This window comes from Corvus kubaryi, unplaced genomic scaffold (genome assembly GCF_017639235.1).
Source record: "Corvus kubaryi isolate FWS band 111438036 unplaced genomic scaffold, C.kubaryi_AGA036_p1.0 37308, whole genome shotgun sequence".
Classification (NCBI taxonomy): Eukaryota; Metazoa; Chordata; class Aves; order Passeriformes; family Corvidae; genus Corvus; species Corvus kubaryi.
The window spans coordinates 19,734,123-19,745,632 of NW_024581096.1; positions in this window are offsets into that span (position 1 = coordinate 19,734,123).

The window sequence follows — 11,510 nt, forward strand, 5'->3', positions numbered from 1 at the left end:
ATTCAGTGCACCCTCTGAAAGACATGGGTGTGCCTTTTTTTGCCAGGGTAAGATCTATTTATTTATTTAATTAACTATCAGCTGTACAGGTCACAACAATGTGAAAGAGTTATCAACCTGAGACAGTCCAGACACCTTCTCTCCAGCTTCAGGGCACACGTTTTTCCTATGACTGACGTGATACATTTACTGAATTTGAGTCACGAAAACTCCGGGTGTGACTTGTCCCTGTGCATCCTCCCTGCTTCATCCCAACATCCACCCCCATATAAACATTCAGCCCCTACTTTGGAAATCCTCTTGATCTTCCTGCAGGTCTGGGAAAGAGATGACTTTACCTAGATACTTCTGCATTTTACTGGTTTAGATGTCTGTCTCCCAGTGTGAACTGAGAGTGTGGTGGAGAGGCAGGGAGAGTCTGGCAGACAGGAGAAATGGGGGGTGGGGGGGGAGGGGCGTGAACAGGACAAGAAAGCAGGGCTGCCTGTAACTAGAATGTCTACAGTGTGTAATAAACCAAGCTAACTCCTCGTGAAACAGAGCTGCAAAAGCCAGCACCTGGCATCTGACTCCTCCTGGATTCAAAACGAAGTATAGCAGCCAGGTTTGGAGCTAATTCTTCTGCATAAATGGGAAACAGGTGTTGTTGCTTCTCCAAATAATGAAATCCAGACGCAGACATAGTCTGGCATGGCCTTACTCCATGATCAGCCACTTGGAAGCTAGTATGACTTGCCCCATTTAAAAGCATTTTCTTCCTTCTCAGTGAAGCTCCTGTGATTTTAGAAAAACTAAAGTAGGAATGTCATGGAATCATAGAATATCTTGAGTTGGAAGGGACCCACAAGGATCATCAAAGTCCAACTCTTGGCCCTCAGCAGAACACACCAAGAATCCCACCATGTGCCTGACAGTGTTGTTCAAAGGCTCCTTGAACCCCCTCAGGTTCGGTGCTGTGATCATTCCCTGGGAAGCCTGTTCCAGCGCCCAACCACTGTTTCAGGGAAGAACCTTTTCTTAACATCCAGCCTAAACCTCCCTGACTGAGCTTCAGGCCATTCCCTGATGCCCTGACAATGGTCACCACAGAGGAGAGATCAGTGCCTGCCCCTCTGCTGTCTCTCATGAGAAATACACAGAATACATACAAAGTTGTATCCAGTGATGGTATCCCTCCTCAGTCTCCTCTTCTCCAGCTGAACAGATCAAGTGCCCTCAGCCACGCATGGCTTCCCCTCTGGATCCTTCACCCTCCTTATAGCCCTCCTTTGGACACCCTCTAAGACCTTCGTATTTTTCCTATATTGTGGCACCCAAAACTTCACACAACATGCAAGGTGAGACCACCCCAGTGCAGAGCAGAGCGGGACAATCTCCTCCCTTGCTGGCAGTGCTGGGCCTGATACCCTCCAGGACATGGGCCTCATACCCCCCAGGATGCCCCTCCTGGCTGCAAAGGCACTGCTGACTCATGTTCAACTTGCCACTGACCAGAACACCCAGGTTCCTTTCCCTGGCACTGCTTTCCAACATCTCATTACCCAGTCTGTCTGTACATCCAGGGCTGTCCCATCCCAGGTGCAGAATCCAAGACTTTCCTTTGTTGAACTTCATACAGCTGGTGATTTCCCATCTCTCTCATTTGTTGAGGTCTCTCTTTAACAGGCCTCTTCAAGAGGCCTCCCTGCCCTTGAGGGAGTTGACAGATCCTCCCAACTTGGTATCATTAGTTAGCCTCCCTTCAAGTCAACATGACAATCTGGTGTAAAAAACACATGCCTCCCTTCAAGTCAACATGACAATCTGGTGTAAAAAACACATCTGAATGAAGTGCCTGATGTATCCTGGGTCTTGAGAGTCCATTGGTTAATATTGTCTATGCTTATCTACTTCTGTTGTACCGTCAGCAACTTGGTCTCAGTATACACCTCCAAAACTGTTGCAGGAACAGCCATACGCACTACCCTAATCATCACTACATCCCATTCCTTTCAATAAAGTGCAGAGTATAGCTTGCCACCACTGTTCCTCTTACAAACACCCAGAGTACAATGAACTCAGGTATAAGAAGACTGAAGAAACTGTTGTAGAGCTCTTTTTTTGGTGTGTTTTGACAGCACAATTTGATTTGGAATCTTTGGATTCACATGTTGGCAACCAAACCAAGCAAACCTGGCTCAGCTTTTTTCGTCTCTCTGGAAATCTTTATTTCCCTAGCCCTGCTATCCATTTCCCTTTCTCTGTCCAAAATCCAGCCTTTCTCAAAATGTGCACACATTGAAAGTAATCACATTTGATTTTAGACTACATTCCAGGTGTACGAGACTCCAGACATGACTGAAATAAACAAAATCCTGAAAGAAATTTGGAGTTAAATGTGTATAACTGGATTATTGGATTATTGTAAATTACTATGTCTGGACTTTAAAAACAAAAGACTGAGAATCAATATATGGTATATCCTGATAGTGCATTTATCCTCTTTGAGCTGGGATAGGGTGAGCATAAATATTATGCTGACACTTGAATTATTGTCAATTATTTTTGAAGCTTTTTAAATTTTTTTTTATTTTTGAATAAACCTCAAGACGTCCTTTGTTGAAATATACATCATTTAGAGGCCACATGGAATTATAAAAAATGATCAATTCAGATTTTCTTCTGTTTAGTTTCTCACAGGTCCCAGGGATATATAAAAATCTTTATACACAATATGTACTTTATTTTTATAATTCACAAGGATTATTTTCTTCAGCATTCAGTCTTTTTTCTTTTACTTTTCTTTTCTGGGACAATGCTGATGAAATGGGGAAGATACAAATCCTTGTATTTTTTTTTTCTCCTTTTCAGAAAATCATGATAGTTCATTATAGGTTTTAGACACCAGTTCAAAACTGAATGGTAATTTGTGCTGTACAAACATGGAGTAGAAAGCCCTTCCATTCATCTCAGTTCTGTGCATGTGTATCACTTTAATAAAGGTAACATAAAAAAGGTTTCACAATAGCAGGTCTCTGTCTTTATAAACTTGGACTGTGTATATACAGAAGCGTGTGCAAACATGTCTATAGATATGAAAATAAGTATATTTTTCTCTTTATTGCACTGGTCAGTGACATAGAAAATAACCGTTTTTTTGCATCACACATGAACCTTTTTTATTTAATATGGGACTCCACTTAATGGAACAGAGTGCTCATCACAGAAAATACTTGAGGAGGAGGTGGAGCACTGAGTTGCTGACACATCTTGAGACAGACACACGTTTGCTGCCTGCGTTGTGCAAGCACCATCTAGTGTACATCTCAGACCCACCAGCGCTGGATGACGAACGTGCACTCCTGTAGGTACTACAAGCACAAGGATACATAACCAGCTCATTGCTGATTCATTGCACTTCTGACAAGTGTCCAGAGAGAAAATAATGTGAACGCTGTGTGTTTCTTAACCAATTAAGTGATGGCCTTTCAGTCCTGCAAAACAGTAATGACTCTTCATTTCTGGGACTGTAAGTTCTTCACATTTCCCCCTGTTCTAAGGCAGCATTGTGTATACTTCCTTTCACTCAGTTTGCAACAGGCTCTTCAGCATAGACTCAAGCTAGGAACTCACTGCCTGGGTAATATTCCCTTCCTTTTCCCAGCAAACAATGATCTCAAACACTTTCAGCTCAGACAGAGAACATTAATAGGAGCTGGTTGAGATTTTGCCTGCACAGAATCAAAATGGATTGATCATCTGGAAAATATCACAGTAGGTGATCTGGCTGACTGTATTACAATGAGACCTTCTATGGTCTGAAAACCAGGTTACTGGTGCACATGCATGTGCAGAGCATCATCCTGCTACTCCAAGAAGAGGGTGTGTGGTTGCTAAGTGACAGAGACTGTACACTTCCCAAAGCAGATACTCGCCAAGTCCCCAAATACACATATGGGGCTGGAAATGGTGGCCCGCCACCTACAAGTGAACTGTCGCTGTTTTTCAGATCCCAAAGCCTGTGTGAGAAGAAAACCTAATCCTTTCCCTTTAAGAAAGAACAAAACCACAACATTTTTTTAAACAAGTCCATCCCCTCCCCGATTCCCAAAAGTCAGCCAACATTTAAAAATAAAACTCAGAGATTTATATGTATGAGGTGAATCTGGGAAAATAGCCCCTTTCCATCTCTGTAGAATGTTTCCCTGGAGCTTAGACAGTTTTACATTTTCAAAAATAGCATATAATTTTGAGTTCTGCAGTTGCCAGGTGCCAAACTATAGACATTAATTAATACTATTCAGCACCTATGAAAATCAGGCCCTCCAGCCATGCTTACAAAATAAAACCTCAGCAAGAACACTGATATCAGTCCCTCGTTTTGGGAAGTGAAAAGCATTCAACACTTCTGAAAGTCAAACAACTTCAAAGGTATCTACAAAGGATTTAGGTAGTCATACTCTGCTTAATTTCCACTTCAGTTAGCTCCACAATTAGACAGTAGAAAGGGGCCAGCGTCCCTCCCCATCTTATCTCTCAAGCCTTTGACACTTCTTAAATGCCTAAAGGCAAGTTTTTGAGTGCCACTCACACAAAACCCTGGACTTGTCACCTGAAGACTCACCTTGCTGCCTATTTGTCCATATGACTTCATTTCCCTAGGTTGTTACTGAATTCATCTGCACGCATTTTAATGTTCAGTGCTACAGCGTAATACTTTGGCATGGCTTCCAGTTTCTGCTGAAGAATGGTGTACGCTTTCTGGACTGTATTTACCAGTCCCATATGGCTACACCAGATATCACAGAGCTTCCAAAATCGCACAAGAGGTATGGCTTTTGGTAACTGAATCATCCTCTAGCACATGCACTTCATCTAAACATCTAATTTCAGGCCCGCAAATCTAGAGATGAACTTTTCCTTCTCTGGGACTTGGTCGAATTGCTTCTGAACATGTGTCTAGAGTCACTGTAAAGCCCTAAACTTTCGCACAGAACTAGTGACTACAAGACAGCATGAACAGGACACCTCTACAGACCTGGAGCAGCAGCAGAGGGTGGGGTAGAGGTGCCTGCTGCAATGGTTGGTCTAGGCAACCTGCCTCAAATTTCATTATACTACGTCATTTAAGCAGCTGAGGAAATCCCCTATCTCAGCTACAGATGTGTAGAAGTGTAAATTAATGCTTTCAACATGAAATTCAGTCATGCTCCAGGGATCACTGGAGCAGGTTGCCCAGAGAAGTTGTGGATGTCCCGTCCAGAGAGGTCTTCAAGGCAATGTTGGATGAAGTTTGATATGGTAGTTTTAAGGCTGACCTCCATTCCTAAGGCTTTATGAGGAGTCTACAGTTGCAGTTGCCTTGTCTCACTAGAAAAAAAAGCAAACAAGTATTTTCCTTCTCCATAATGGCACTGTGTAGACCAGCATCTTGATAGGATTTTAAGACTGAGTGAAAGATACAATTTCAATCAATTAGAAGTGACTTTTATATTGAAGAAGCAACATTGGTTGTTTGATTGGTGACAAGGATCTTCCACAGATGAGCAGTACTGCCATGCCTTCAGAATTGGGCCAGCCTCCACAATGTTTTGCTGAGCACACAATGGAATTTATTTTGTTTTCCTTTTTTTCATTTTAAGACATCCCTGCAGTTCTACATGGTGGATGAAGAGAGGGAAAAAGCTCTCACTCTTCCCATTAATTTTTTTTTTTCAGATTGATTTAAATCCTTATGTACTGAAACTCACAGTCTTTCCAAAGTACCTGTAAATCAGGTCTCTGGGGGTTACTGGCACATTTGTGTAACAAGGTGTCAAAAAGCAGACCTTGGTCTTGGAAGCAGCAGCTACTAATGATCCCTATGACATTTCTTACTTTATTTTTTTTTTTTATTTTTAAGATAAATTTTCCCAGGCAATATATCACATCAATTGACAGTTTTACTTTCTTAAAAGCTAGATTCTGCTGGTCTTAATGTGTAAAGGTTCATGTGTGAGCTGGTAAAATTACTGTGCCTGTACCTGTTTTATAGGTTCTGCAGTCTAGGTGAGTCAGAACAACTCTCACACTTTCAGCCAGATCTATAAATACCTCAGGAGATAGAATACTCTTTAATATTAGTAACTTCTGCCTGTAGAGGAAAAGAAAATTTCATTTCCTCTTCAAGTAAAGGTTTTGATAACAAACAATGCTGAAAATAGGAGGCAGAATCAGAATCTTATTTTTGTCATGGATCTCTTTTGCCTGTTACTTAGCACTAGCAGTTGAAGTATAACTCAAATAAAGAAAAAAATGTTTCACTAGAGAAGGACAGGCTGAGATTTTGGAGAAGTATTATGGTATTAGAAGGCTCAAATTAATTTTAAGTCCTTACCTAATTAATTCAAATTTCTTTAGAAATTTCAGCCTTAATTGACAGAGAGGCCTTTTATGTTTTTATTTAATTAATAAATATAAGGACTGAAAACTATGCAAACCCAGAGGTTTAAGGCTTAAATCTCACCTAACTCCAGTTTCATGAACTTTAATATAAAATTCAAGCCTTCAAGTCTGCAATGGACTTACATTTAAGACTGAACCTCTTGCGAAACCTTAGAACAATAAGGACATCCTGTAAAATGTTTTCTCATCTGGCCATGCTCCAGAATGCTTGCTCTGCTATATGAAGAAATGAGGTAAGTAGTCAATTTTTAACCCCTGTTCACCTGCTTTGTATCCTTTCCTCAGACATGACTGATGGAGCAGGCACCAGACAAAAGCATCTAGAGAGCCTTATATCCTTCTAGGATATCAGACATTACAGCATTCCACCAGGAAGTTCAAAACTTCCTGTGCACCTAATTCTTGCGGAAATATCCTGATCAACATTCTTTAAAATTAGAAATGGACCTAATGATAATTTGCCAATGTAATACTTTTCTGGGTCAGAAAATAAATATGCAACATGGGTTGCATGGGAAGACAGGGTTTAGATCAATCCTCAAAGGGTGGAGATGTACTTTCTCATCTTCCTTCCAAGCCCTTCTCTATCACAGTACCAATGGCAGCTGAATATTACAGGAGCAAATGATTCATTCCAGCAGGAGGTTCAATGTTTAAAGGCTCAAACCCTGGAGAAATTCTCAGAAAATCAGACTAAAGGCTCTGCACTACAGAGGGAATTTAGCAAGGGCAATTGATGCAATATATAACACTTTCTTAACAGTGCCTTTTGTCTGGTCTTTAAGGATTACATGGTACAATTCAGCAAAGGTATTACCGTTAACATTTACAGAGTTTAATTGTGGAAATGCTGCAACGTTTACTTTTCTGTATAGAGGAAACACACATAAACTGGAGTCACAGTAAAAAAGAGGGGAAGGGAAGGAAAAAGAGGTTTTTTAAAGATAAAAACCCTGTAAAAATCCATATCTACAAGTAAATATTTGATCCCAAATATTCTGCCCTTAGTGTGTGTCTTCATCAGATGTAAAAGCTCTGACTGAAGTTCTTAAGGCTAACACACTACAATTTAAGCATGCAAATTAATATTACAATGTGTGGAGCTTAGATTTAAAGATCAAGTACTCCCAAAATTCATTGAAAATCTGATACCATACTGTTACATATTGCTCTCCATTCCAAGTGATGTTTTCCCGACACAGTGTGTGCTCTTTGGGGAAGAGAAACATATCAAGTAAAAAATTGAAAAACAGTGTCAGTAAGATCTAAATTTTTTAAGGTGGGGTGGGGCTTCTGCAGCCACTACAGAAATAAATGGAAATTGTAGATGAAAACCAAGTGCACCATCCAGATAAAAGCATTTATGAGACGTGCTTTCATTTAACTAAATATAGCATTAGGATTTCTGAGCCAAATTATTTCTACATCCGTGCTATGAAGTTTGAAGTATATGTGAAGTTTAAGTGATCATCCTGAAGCTCTCTGTTTGTAATCCATACAAATCTGCCAAATGGTGAAGGGTTCAATTCTTCTTCTGTGCTGGAAGAAAGTGGGTACCTTCCTCCCTGTCTGCTTCTTCCCACTATACATCCTGTATGTTGATGGATCCAAATCATTCACATTCTAACCAGTAACAGATAGAAATGAACATTTACTCTTCAATATGTCTGTAGAATTCTCTAAAATGTGATTAGGATAAAATCTGAAGCCTGAATTTGGACAAATTTTATTGCAAACTAATTCAAAAGCAGAACACAAGGAGGGAGGGAAAAGGAAAGAAGGGAGGAAAAGAGGTTGTTCAGCTCTGTAGGATAGCAAGGATGAAAAAAATTAGTAATGTAGTGATGCAAGCGGCTGACAAGCCAAGAGAGGAATCTACGACTAGAATTCTGCTCTGCTGAATTTGTGCTTAATATGGTACGCATCACATCTCGAGAGCTGCTTTTGTTAGAGATCCTTGAGAACATGAAGAGTGCTCGATACAGCTTTCACTTCATGCAGATAAGTTTAAAGGAACCAACTGCTGTAATATTAAAAAAAAAAAAAGGAAGACAGACAAAACAGGAGACCAACAGTCCAGACCTTTTATGTTGAAATCTAGACAGTGTTTGAATTGCTGACAAGCATAAGTAAAGTTTTTTTCTGTATTTTCACACAAGATTTTGGGTTAAGAAAGTAATTCTGTCAGATGCAAATACATATTGTTAGAAAAAAGGAACAATACATTTTTTTTCATTCAATAAGAAGTAGCAGAAAATAACTTTATGCATTTTTTGTTGTTTTTCATTTTCATAAGCAGCAGATAGAAAATTACCTACATTATTATGCCATCAAACAATTCCTAGTGTTTCAGTGAGCCATCTACTTTACATTTTTGATATTTACTAACATCCTGAATAGAGAGATTCAAATTCTCCTAAATTTTGCAGTATTAAAGAACAGTTCAAATAATATTTTTGAATTTTTTTATTAGATTGTAAGATTTGGAAATGTTCATAGGCTTACCCAGCTTCCCTGAATTCTTTTCAATGGGATTCTCACAAGGAGAACCTATATTAATAAAATTTAGTGAGGAAAATTCTTAATACTCCTCTTGCAATTTAACTAGTAGGTAGACAAAAACCTCTTAGCAAATCTCCAACACTACTGTACTCAATATTCAGACATGTTGGAGTCCAGGTTATCCATGTCGTGGATTTGCTCGTCTTGTGCATGTTTATGCACCTCAAAACACTTTATAAAATTACACCCACCCAGAGGAGCTTCAGCTCATTCTGATGGGTGTTGCAAGGTGTCCCACAAACTGACACTTTAAGAAAAGAGCAATATTTCAGTGGAATGACATAGCTGAGAAAACACAACAGAGATTTTGATTACAGGAACAAAATATGATGATACAAACCACAACCATCAAAAGCTGTAATTAAGTATATGACACATATTGAGGATTACACATCAGTACAGATTAATCTTGGCCCTCCAGCCTCATCTTACTTGCTTGGCTCTTTCATGGAAAGCTTCACTTTCGAATTAAAGTAATGGAAGCATGTTCTCTGTCTAATTGGCCATATGTACATGAATTCTGCTTGGCATGGTTTTCCTAAGAAAATTCAACAGAAACTGAATTGTCTTTATCTTTCTGGAAAACAACGTGACACAGAAAATGTACTTCCTGTTGCTCATAATGGAAGTCTTTCCCTCAGAAATCTCCTCTTTCCAATGGCAATCAAGTTAAATAAATGAAAAATGATAGCACAATTGTCCACTGTAAAATCTGTTTACAGAGACGGATGTGACAGCAAGATGTAGTGTTCCAGGACCCACAGGAAATTTGCAGAAAAAAGTATTCTTAGAATAATTTAAATGCAAGCGTATGACCATGGAATGTTACTCCTAGATGATATGAATACTAACAGGACAGGGTTAACTTTATGGAAGTCAGTGGAAAATCATGACAAGGAGCATGAGGAAGACAGAGGAGTGGGGTTGTGCTTGGAATTTGTTTGGCTGTAGGATGTGGTAAGAACAGAAGGAATATAGTTGTAAGTTGTAGACCAGCAGGCAGTAACAACCTCCTGCTGGCACCTTTGTGACTGACTGTGATACTACTGACACCAGTTCCAGTCCCACCACCAAACTATGGGATGGTTTTCTTCAAGGACTAGTTGTGTATTTTGATTTGAGAAATCAGTGGAAACTAAAAAGCAAAGCACATGATCAGAATCTGCAAATTCTTAGTATCTTATTAAGGACCTCCATTTCACCAAGGTAGCAGGTAGACACGTTAAAAGTAAACACATTTCTTCAGAACTGTCTTCTTAAACCTCTGCTTCTAAATTTCACCCAAATGTCACTTCAAGAACCCAAAGGTTTTCTTAAATGCCTGCAAGAAAAATTCAGGCCATCAGTCTGCCCTAATTCAGTGTCCCACACCAGTCCCAGAGGGCTTGTGTTTTCAGACTTCTTAGTACTATATAGTAGTTTATGTTTTTTTAAAGCACAAGCCCTAGTTACTTCAGCCTTGTTGCCATAGCTCAGCTCCACTGCGTTTCATGTTTGAAATCATACTTAGATGATTGAAGTGATGTGCCCACCATCATATAAGAAAGCTGTGGCAGATTCAGTGAGGAAATTCTCTGGGGCAGCAATCAATTCCTTAATACTGAAAATGTCCAACATTTTAGTCTGATTTCCTAAGGGGGTGAACCTGATGTGATGGCATCTCTTCTGTCTCTGTGACTGATTCTTTCTGTCAGTCCTCTTTCTCACAATAACTTTGGATCCGTCTGGCTGATATCAGCCAAACTGGACAGACGAGTAGAAATCTTAAAGATGTTAAAGTACTCATGACTGAGATGTACAAAAATACTGCCTAAGGATTACACGTGCCTGCTCAAAAATATTACATTCTGCCTGACCAACTCAGCTGCTAAGAGGCAAATGACCAGTCACTCTATTCACTGCACTACCCGTAGTGCTTCTTGTCTAACAGACAGGCCAAAAAGAAACAGGAACATGGAAAATTATTGGGAAGGAAGTAGATGGTCTTTGGCAAGTAGGATGCATAGGGCAGAAAAAAGGTTGGTTTTGTGGAGGAGGAGACGAAAGTTCTGCCTCACTTTCTGAAGGAGAAATCTTTATTAGCCTGTCATATTTTTTAACTCATAAGAATGGAGCTCTAGAATGAATGACCAGAGAGAGGTAATAGGACAGTTGGAGGATCTCAGTGAGGAAAACACTGGATGGTAAATTCACTCATTTTCAGAAATCACAAAATTCACCTGTCTGCTGTCACTAGAGATGTCCTAAACACAGGAGGAGGAAAGGAACAGATTTTGTGCCTCATTGCTCATTAGGAATTTTACACCTCAAAAATAATTTGTCCCCAAGTATGTTTTTGACCACTACGAGTATGCCCAATATGCTGGAGATCTGTTCATAAAAGCTTTCATGGTATTTCTTCCTCCTGTTTTTCTGCAGGTCTGCAAACGTGTGAGTTCACTTTACAACCTTCAATTAATTCTGTTTACAAGCTCACTAGTCATCAGTCCCTCAATCCAATGCAAACAGGACTTCATTAAGTTTTC